The sequence below is a fragment of the Artibeus jamaicensis genome, unplaced genomic scaffold, assembly GCF_021234435.1.
Source record: "Artibeus jamaicensis isolate MK-2021 breed Jamaican fruit bat unplaced genomic scaffold, CSHL_Jam_final scaffold_3222, whole genome shotgun sequence".
Lineage (NCBI taxonomy): Eukaryota > Metazoa > Chordata > Mammalia > Chiroptera > Phyllostomidae > Artibeus > Artibeus jamaicensis.
In genome coordinates this window covers 3924956-3934659 of record NW_026522038.1, presented here as the reverse complement: position 1 = coordinate 3934659, position 9704 = coordinate 3924956, and the positions used below count along the sequence as shown (strand labels likewise).

Genomic DNA, 9704 nt, shown 5'->3' with positions numbered 1-9704 from the left:
CATTCTCCTAGTTGGGCTTCTTTGTTCTCCACTTGACTATGGACATACTTCAAAAATTCTCTACACCTTTAGGGTAAGAGTAGATGGATCTGCCTTGTTCTAAATTCCAGTCATGTTAGAACTGGGAATAGTGCAGTTGATTGGGATATACCAATATCTGAGATTTAAAAAGTTGACTGCTAGGTCTTTCATAGTTTTATTAGCTCTGTCTTGTAGTTTCTCCCCACAGAGCTAACACATATTTACTCTTTGAGGCATTTGCAACAATGTAGGTCTATGGAAAAAGCCCCATCAAGATAGACCTCAACTGAAATTTTTTTTTTTTAATTATGATCATATAACCCTGGCTGGTATGGTTCAGTGGATCAAGTGCCAGCCTTCAAACCAATGCATTGCCAGTTCGATTCCCAGTGAGAGCACATGCCTGTGTTGCGCGTCAGGTCCCCAGTAGGGGGTGTACGAGAGGCAATCCCACATTGATGCTTCTCTCTCTCTCTTCTTCCCTCCTTCCCCTGCTCTCTAAAGATAAACAAAATCTTTTAAAAAAATTATGGCCCTGGCTGGTGTAGCTCAGTGGATTGAGTGTGGGCCTGGGAACCAGAGGATCAAGGTTCGATTCCCAGTCAGGGCACATGCCTGGGTTGCAGGCCAGTTCCCAGCAGGGGACGCATGAGAGGCAACCATACATTGATATTTCTCTCCCTTTCTCCTTCCCCTCTAAAGATAAATAAATAAATAAAATATTTATTAAAAAATTATGATCATAGTGATCATACCATACACAATTTTAAATTAACAATATGTTAAGCAATAACTCGAAAGCAAGCGAGACTAAATGATGTATTATTTGAAGTGCTCAACACAAAGTTCAGAGCAGGGGCTCCTCTTAGAGGGAAGGGAAGGGAATGGATAAGAATACAAAGATAGACTCAGTGGTATTGGTAACATTTTAATTGTTAGGTTGGGTTATGGGTTCACAGGACTTGATCGATTTTATCATGCTTCCCAATTTACATGTTTGTTTCATATACCCCTTTGAATATATTAAATATTACATAATAAAATATTAATATGAAAATGACATGAATCAAAATTTGTAGGTAGGGGAAACAAAGGAATGTAAGATTTCAAAACTACAATTTCATTGAATTAATAATCTGAGTGGTTTTTCCATAGTCTAGTCCTTTTTGAAAAAAATTCCTGTCATTTTTTTCAACCTGAAGGGGTTCTTTAAAAGTGTCTATGGATGATGTACTTCAGGAGGTTTATGTATTCCCTGAAATAACAGCAAAGTGTGTGTGTGTGTGTGTGTGTGTGTGTGTGTGTGTGTGTGTGTGTTGGTTGGATGGGGAGAGATTAGGGAAAGAGTCTGTCCTTTTGGCAAGAGTTTCTAGTGTTGGGAACCACTCTGCTTGGTTTCAGGAGTTGTAACTGCCTCCCATGGCTAAGACTGAGTGAGCAACCACCGTAATGCGAGCCACTAAGGAGACAAAGCTTGTCTGTGGTAGCAAACGCTGCTTCTGCTTCATCCCCTGCCCTCAATGCTTGGCTGGATAGTCAAAGACAGGTAAGACCCCTCAGAGGAGGGGCAACCTAAGCCAGACACAATTACTTGGGAGGCTATCGTGGAAGGACTCGGGGGGGGGGGCTGCAACAAAGAGGGAGTGATGGACCCTCAACCCCTGGCTATTCTGACATAGCCCAAGTCCCCATTTCCCTCTGGGAGAAGCACTTCCTGACTCTAATCCACTTAAGCCTGAAAACCTATGGTGGGGAAGGCGGTGCAGCCCTGTGCTGGAAAGGGTGGTTTCCCCAGGTGATCAGGCCTAAGAAAGAATATGTAAAATCCTGTGAAACCTGCTTTGTTTAGAATGCTCTCATTTAAATGATAAGGGTTTAAGCAAGAAGTCTGTTCCTCAGAGTTTTATGACTCTTTAGCTATCTGACCCTGACTGAGAATAAGCTCTCATAGTTCTTTAAATGCTATCTATTGTTTGATCCTTACCTATATTCTTGTGCAAACAAACCCAATAAAAGCCCTTGAGGAAAGGGCTCTTGGCCCTTCTCCTTTGAGAGATTGGCCACCTCTCCTCCCCACGCAGATCATGTCTTGGAAGCTTCACTTTCATTCATGGCAGACAGGGGGACTTTTTGGGCAAAGTTGCTCCCACAGTCTAGAAATGAGCAATGCTTAGTAGTTAAGGGGATGGGCTTGGGCACCAGAAAAACTTGGGTTTGAATCTTGAATTCAAGATTGCTTCGTCTGCAACCTTGGGCAAGTTGCTTACTTCTCTGAGATTCAGTTCCCACCTCCCAGTGTTATGCACAGATGATGTATATAAACAGTTTGGCTTTGTTCCTGATAGAGAACAAATACGCTTTGATTATTATTATTTTTATTGTAATTTTAATCAAATCCTCAATTGATCCATGACCCAAAAGATTAAGCAACACTCCTTGATTCTGTGAAATTGGCTCCAATTCCTCCATTATAAATGAGCAAACACACATGAGCTCACTTCATCTACTGTAGAAAGTATTAGATTCTGGGGATAAGGAAAGAGCTCGCACTTCCAAAAGAAAAACTGGCTTGCAAGACCTCTTTATTGAAAGACAAGATTCACAGATTGCACGCGTTGTCAGTGTACAGCTCAGATCAAAAAACATTGGCACCAACCCAAGCAGCAACCCTCGTGTCCCCTGCTAGTCCCTGCCCCACTTCTCAAGGCACCCACTGTCCTGACCTCTAACGGCATGGGAAAGGCTGGCTTTTAGACAAAAAAATTAAAATATAAGATGGAAAGTACACAATGTGCCAGCAGAAAGCACGGGGCCTCAGAGCCAGCCAAGCTTCAGTTCCGTGCTAGCCGATCACTGTGAAATGGACACCATACTACCAACGAGACTGCACTGTGGTGAGGATCAGGAGGAAATGCAGATCCAGCACCCAGCGTGGCACCTTCCCGTGTGGGCTCAGCCTGCTACTTCTTATGACAGTAGGGGACCTGAATGAGGGACGGGATCCTCATTAGGATTAAATGAAATGACAGATGTGCAGGCACTTTTAAAAGGTGAAATAGGTCCTTATACAAATATTAAGTGTCATGTGAAAAGACACAGTACGTTTGCTATGTGGGCTTAAAATTTTCATATCAGTTACAAGAGTTTGGCAGTTTTGGGATCTGAATTACAGCTGTTCCAACCTGTTAACCTGGCCTGACCTTGAGGGCTCTGTGGTTCGACTGGCACCCACACTCTGCTGTCAAGAGAAAACCCTCTGTCTGCGGTGGAGCAACTGCCAGCATGAGCATGGGTGTGGCCTGCGTGAAGGTTCATCCTCGACTGGAGCACCCGAAGAGATGGACTTTAGAAGAGGCGATGCCATCCATTAAGCAAAGGCAGCTCCTTGGCCTTAGTCCAGGGGCGGTGTCATGCTGCAAGCTGCATAGAAACTGTTTCCTCCTTGCAATGGACACAACATAAATCATAAAACACCTTTTCAAGTGGACATAAAAATAAAAGCAGACATTCTATGCTTCAGCTACATTTATCATACACGCGTATGTGTGCACATTTCCACCACTCCCATCCCCAGAGGAAAATGTGTAATCGTGCATTAAATATAGCTACAAAGTGTGAAGAGAGAGATAACTGAAGATACGTTCAGAGCTAACATTTCTGGAGCACTTAATAAGCTCCAGAGGCTGTGCACTCCCTCATTTAATTCTCAGAGTGTCTCTATGTCGTAGACACTGTTAGCTTCATTATACTAAGAGGAAAATGATGTTTGCAGAATCTAAATACCTTGCCTATGGGTGACACAGCTAGTAATTGGCAGAGCTGGAATATGAGCCCCAATCTGGTTGAGTTCAAGTGTAAGCTCCTAGTAACTCGAGATATTGTCCATATAGATGTGTAGTGACCATTGCTGAAACCCCGATAGTAGCATTGCTTATGAGAAGTATGTAGCCACCAAATGGCTATAACGATCTCAGTATAAGCACCCCAGAAGCAGTACATAATCTTTTGGGAAACATTTTTGAAAGGCTATGAACAAGCGGGGTTATAAAGACAACCTGGGTTATAAATTGTCTTTTATAAATAAGTATATACTTCTTACTACTATCTTTAAAGAGTGGTCTTCTATACCAAATAATAGCAGCACATGATGGAAACGATTGGTCTGCTATGCAGAAGACCTGGGCTCTACTTCAAGCTTCTCTGTCTGGCAAACAAATCTCAATTTACTTCCTAGCAAAATGGGAGAATAACCTTTATTCCAGCTTTACATTTTAGAAACATATTACTTATCGAGGACCTCATACTTTTCCATGTGAAACATTAATGACATTCATAGTCCAATTTTTTTGCTATAAAAATGTTTATTGGCTAAAAAGAATACTGTCTTTGAAAAGTAATTTCCTTCCAGTATTTTCAAATAATTTGCATACTTCACTTTATTCACCCACAGAGCAGAAACACTGAAATGAGAAAACAGAAGACTGTATGGCTTTTTATACACTTAACATCACAGCATAGGCAGTGCAACCAGTCTGCCATTCCCCTGGCTCTGAGAAGGCAGGGGAGCTATTCACTCAGGTTCTCACTTCTAGCATCCCTCCAATTACTGAGGAAACTTGGGGTGAGTGCCTATGGCTTCTTCTTTTTTTAAATAAATTTACTTATGTAATTTTAGAGAGAGGAGACGAAAGAGTGAAAAGGAGAGAAACATCACTCGGTTGCCTCTTGTATGCACCCGGACCAGGGACTGAACTCATTACTCAGGTGTGTGCCCTGAGCAGGAATTGAATCAGCAAACCTTTGCTTTGTGGGACAATGCCCAACCGACTGAACCACACCCGGCAGGGCCTTCTGGCTTGTTGGCCTTCTAATTCCTCATGCACAGGAGGAATTCAAGGAGGGAGCTCAAAATGTTTCAAATAATTTTCAACGCTCCACACTGTGACTCTCCCCAAATGCCCAGAGGTAGGAAAATAATCTATCCTTATTTCTCTTTCTATATGTAAAGTCTTCATTTATATTCGTGAACCAGTTGAGACCCAGTACCCAACCATCCACAGATCCCACCGGGCGCACTGCAGGTTGAATACCCACTACCCTAGGCGAGCCTCTAGCTGGCAGCGCCCTCAGGGGAGACCACGGAGATGGCACGCTCCTTTCATAGGCTCTCCCAGAGGGAGCATTTGTTATTGCCACGCTGGTCCTGCTACCTGGCCAGCCTCCACAGGCTCCTACTCTCTCTCACTCAATACAAAAAGCTTTACATTCTTTTCTTGCTTTTCGTTCGTCAAAGATTTCCGTGCTTGCCAACTGGCTGGAACTCAAGCTTCAGTGTTTATTTTTGCACAGCCCAAACCCCTGCAAACCCCAGCTTCCTTCTGCACCCCCCACTGTGGCCCGGGAAACACAAAGCCTTAGAATCCAAGGCTTACCCTCAGTAAGTGAAGGAACACTTACATAAGATACCTATCAGGCTACCAGACTTTTTTCTCTCTCTGATAGCCAAGAATGCGTCTAGTCAAGCGGGTGTCGAATCTGCAGCAGCCTGCTGGAAAGCTCCAGCTAGCCCAGCGCTGTGGCCACCGCACCACACAGCACTGGACAATCCCGTCTGGGAACAGCTAGAGCCTGTGGGAACTGCTCTGAACATTTGTTTCCTGTGATGGCAAAGCACTGATTTGGAAAACAGCAGAAAAATGTCTGGAGGCAAGCCTGGCCAATAAAATGGACCCCAGATGAGGGGTGGCAATTACCAATGAGCCTGTGCTAAAAAGATCTCTGATGGCCAAGGGCCATCACCAGAGAAGCATTTCAGGCATGCCTGGAGCAATGGCAGCCTCGTCACCAATAATTCTTCTCTGAAGGACAACCTCAGTGAGTACCAGGTTTAGTGATTTATAGAGTCATGCTGCATATATTTGCCAAGGGTTAGAATGCTTTCTTGAATGGAAAATATTTTATATGCACTTGGTAGGCAAAGTGCTTCAAGAAAAATTTTACACACAAGCAGTTCCCATCAGTTTCTCACCGGAGTGTGTAAGGGTTACATGACAAACACGTAAAGACAGTAGGTACTCGCTTCCCTTCTCACAAAACAGAAACAGAAGCTAAAATTTCAGGTTCTATGCCAAACCTCTTCTTCTGGTCTTGTTTATAAATTTCTATAATAAATCCAAGGAACAGGCCATTCAGCTGTCAGAAGACGGACCCCAAAGCTATTTCCAGATTGGGAAGCCCAAGGGTTCCAACGGAATTCTATGTCCAAGCCAGAAGTTCAGTTGAAGAGCTGGAAGACTAAAATAACTGGTTCTCTGAGCTACGGGGGGATTGGGATGATGGCACAGCCTCCTTGACCCAGGAAGCTCTGGAGGGTAGTTAACATTGTGAGTCAAAAGGCACTTGGAGTCCAGCTGAATAAATAGAGGGCAGACTTTCTCCTTTAAAAGCAGAACTGTGCTCAGGACTGGCAAGGTTAAGGCCTTTAACCTTGGGCCAGCTCTTTGGGTCAGAAGCACTCTGGTCCCTGAACAATCAGGTCCTTCTAACTTACCCACTTCACTCACCACCCCCACCCCCAGGATTCCGTGGCAAACTGTGGCTGGCTGCACTTAACAATGTGCTTTAAGGGTGCCCTCGGGTGTCCTCTAAGAGAAAAGCTGCTGGCAGGGACCAGCTAGACTGATCTTGAGACCCTGATGTGGAGAAATCCCTCGGGCAGGGGTACTTTTGTTTTGAGAAGTCTCAGTGCTCATGGGCTCAGTAACCCCCAAACTGCAAGTCGCTGAGGTTAGGCAAATGTGCTGGAAGACTGACGTGGCTTGGAACAGAATGGATGCCTTGTGGATTTCTCAGACCTTAGCTTAATCCTGCAGTAGGAAAAAAGTTCACTTAGGTGAAAGCACTGATATTCCCGGGATCTTTATTGTAAGGATTTGTTGGGAGATTATATACTCTCAGGAGACAAGAAAGGAGAAAGACTGGGTCAGGAGAAAAGCAGAGATGTTCATTTCACTTCATCTGGGCCATTGTGCCTTTTTTTTTTTTTCTTTTAATCTTTGCAGCTATGGTTCTAAACAAACGGTGATTGCTGCTGAATTTCTCTGTTTTCTCTGTAACAGTTCAAGGCCGTTAAAGCACACTCGGAGAGGCAGTTTCAAGCATGTTTTGATAATCCCCCTTTAGGGATGAGGTTGAAAGCTAGAATTCTATAGTCCTAACCAAGGAGGGGTTTTACTGCAAGAAATCTTGGAGATTTAGTTTTGGCATCATCTTCCTACGTCTCCTTATCCAGACAGTGCAAAACGGTGGGGCCTGACTGAAACCTGAAAAAGCCATGGAGGGAGAGGGAGACATGCTTGCAATGCAGCCTCAAAAATGAGCACCTCTCCTTGTATTGGTATCAGATTATTGGAAGAGCTTGTCAGAAAGGTATACCACCAGTACCTCACCCCTCCAAAGTGCTGAGCAGCTGGAGGTGCTCAGTCAAATTGTGAGGCAGGGTAGGACTGGTGGCCTCGTGGACAAAAAGATGAAGGAAAGAACAAAGAAACACATGCGGAAACAAAGAGCTAGAGAAACATGAATGAAAGTGAGCAGAAGCACTAAAAAGAAGCCATAAAATAACAAACATGGCCCATGGAGCTGGGTGGAGCAGCAGTGGCCAGGTGTCCCAGGGCAAACGAACTCAGCGAGAAAGCAGCCTGCTGGCATAAAGCTTCTAAACTTTGGCTCTCCTGGGAGTCTCTGCTCTTAGGACACCGAGCTGGCCAAACAAAATTCTCAAAAATTCCAAATCAGGCCAGTCAACTGGGCCAATATGCTCCGGCCCGCGGAGCAATCAACTGGGGCTCGACCACCTACCTAGAACAAATGAGTTGGGGGGACAAGAGGCGCGAAGAATGGCAGCAAGACAAAAGATTCTGATCAAGCTGCCAACTTTATTTTTCCGAACTGGGTATATATAGAGGGGGGAGGGAGAGGAAGGAGATTAGGTTGCTTGCTATTGGCTAGCTTGAGACAAAGAAGGGCCCGCTTATTGATTACTTGGGTGCAACTGGTACTCGTGGACACCTCATGTGCCTGTAGCCGATTGGCTTTGTGGAGCGCACAGGTTCCTGTAATCAATGCAATGTTTTTAGCTAGAAGCCAGGTGTAAGGTTCCCAACACCAATATACAAGACAGACTGGCTACAAGGGAGGTGGTCAGGCACAGTCCCTGCAACAAACTCTTCCAGCAGCTCTGGGAGGTGTCTGTGTATGTGTCTCAAGATCAGCCCAGACTGGTCTTGTCATCCCCAATCCAAGGGTGAACTCCCTGGGCAGCGATTCCAGCCTGGTCAGTGTCGGCTCTGGCGCTTTGTGATCTCCTCGATGTGCAACTTGATGGCCTCTCGCAGGGGTCGACAGCTCCTCACTCACCCTTCCTGGGTCATCATTCTGATACACGATAACTGATGTGACCTCTCTGCTTTCCACCTCAGATTCTAAGCAGAAGAGGTGATGGCCAGAAGACTCTGGCTCTGAGCCTCCACTACTGCTTTTACCAGACTCTTCAGTCTGGGTTGCTTGGGTGGGTAGAGCCAACTCAGTGTCGTGGCAGGTACACTTGCATGTTGGCTTGTGGGGCCTCATCGGCATGGGCGTGTGCGGCCTCTTCTCCTTGGTCACCTGCTTCACCTTGTCGGAGTCCTGGGCAAGCTGATTTCACCTGATGTGGTACATGAAGCCGAAGCTGTGGCTCATGTCCAGCTGCCCACCAGGCTTGCAGCAGAGACCTGGTCTGGGATTCATTGCCACTCCCATCTGGGGCACCAGGAGCAGAGCAGGACTGTTGCTGTCCTCCCTCCTACAGGGCTCTGCACTGCTCCTCCCAATCTTCCTTTTATAAGCAAGATATATAGAATTTCCTCTCACTTTAATCCTGTAAAGGGGATGTTTCTTTTATAAATCTGTGGCAAACAGATGTGTGGCTCAGATGCTCATGACCGACTAACTGGGTGCAAGGAGTGCCTAGCACACAGCCTTGTTAGCTTGGTCAGGGTTCACAGCCAAGATCATGCTAACCTGCAGGTGGTCAAGGACCTGAAAGGTAATGGGAAAATGATCTAGCCATGTCCGTCCAACACACTGCTCTTTCGATAGGCAGACTTTGCTGCCCTGGAGCTTCTCACTGGGCTAACAGCAACCCCATCAGCTGCGCATCACAGAATGGCAGCTTCTCCTGTCCGATTCTGTATCCCTCCTTTGCTTCTCACTCATTTCTCTCCACTTAACCATATTGCACTAACTCCATTTTAGCACCTACTTCCTAGAGAATTGCATGATAACATCAAAGACTAGTTTACTTCTAACCTAGCCTATTAATCCGCTCTCTCTCTCATTCACTCAGCCTCTGCTGATGTTAACCATGCTGGGCAGGCTTCTCTCAGGCTGTGACATTTTGGTGTAGTATCCTCAAACACATTTTAAGTCCATTACAAAGCACATTTACTTTCTTCACATATAACACTGTCATTTTACCAGAAAAATTGTATAAAATTTCCATTGTATTTAGTAAATTTATTTTTACTTTATTATTTAAAAAAAAAAAACCACCTTAAAAGCTGTGACATAGACACTAAACCTTAAGAGCGCCATCTGGTGGCCTTAACAGGAACTGTTCACTACTCAATCATTCAGGAAAA

At 45.0% G+C, this 9704-nt stretch overlaps 1 non-coding gene and 1 pseudogene across 1 annotated transcript; both read right to left on the bottom strand.

Annotated features, from left to right (window-relative positions):
• Positions 1–203: 203 nt before the first annotated feature.
• LOC119061448 (small nucleolar RNA SNORA18) lies at positions 204–308 on the bottom strand. The gene has a single exon (XR_005084785.2). It is a non-coding gene; the product is annotated as a small nucleolar RNA SNORA18 (small nucleolar RNA).
• Positions 309–8357: 8049 nt separating this feature from the next.
• Positions 8358–8811, bottom strand: LOC119061442 (UPF0561 protein C2orf68 homolog; annotated as a pseudogene).
• Positions 8812–9704: the final 893 nt, after the last annotated feature.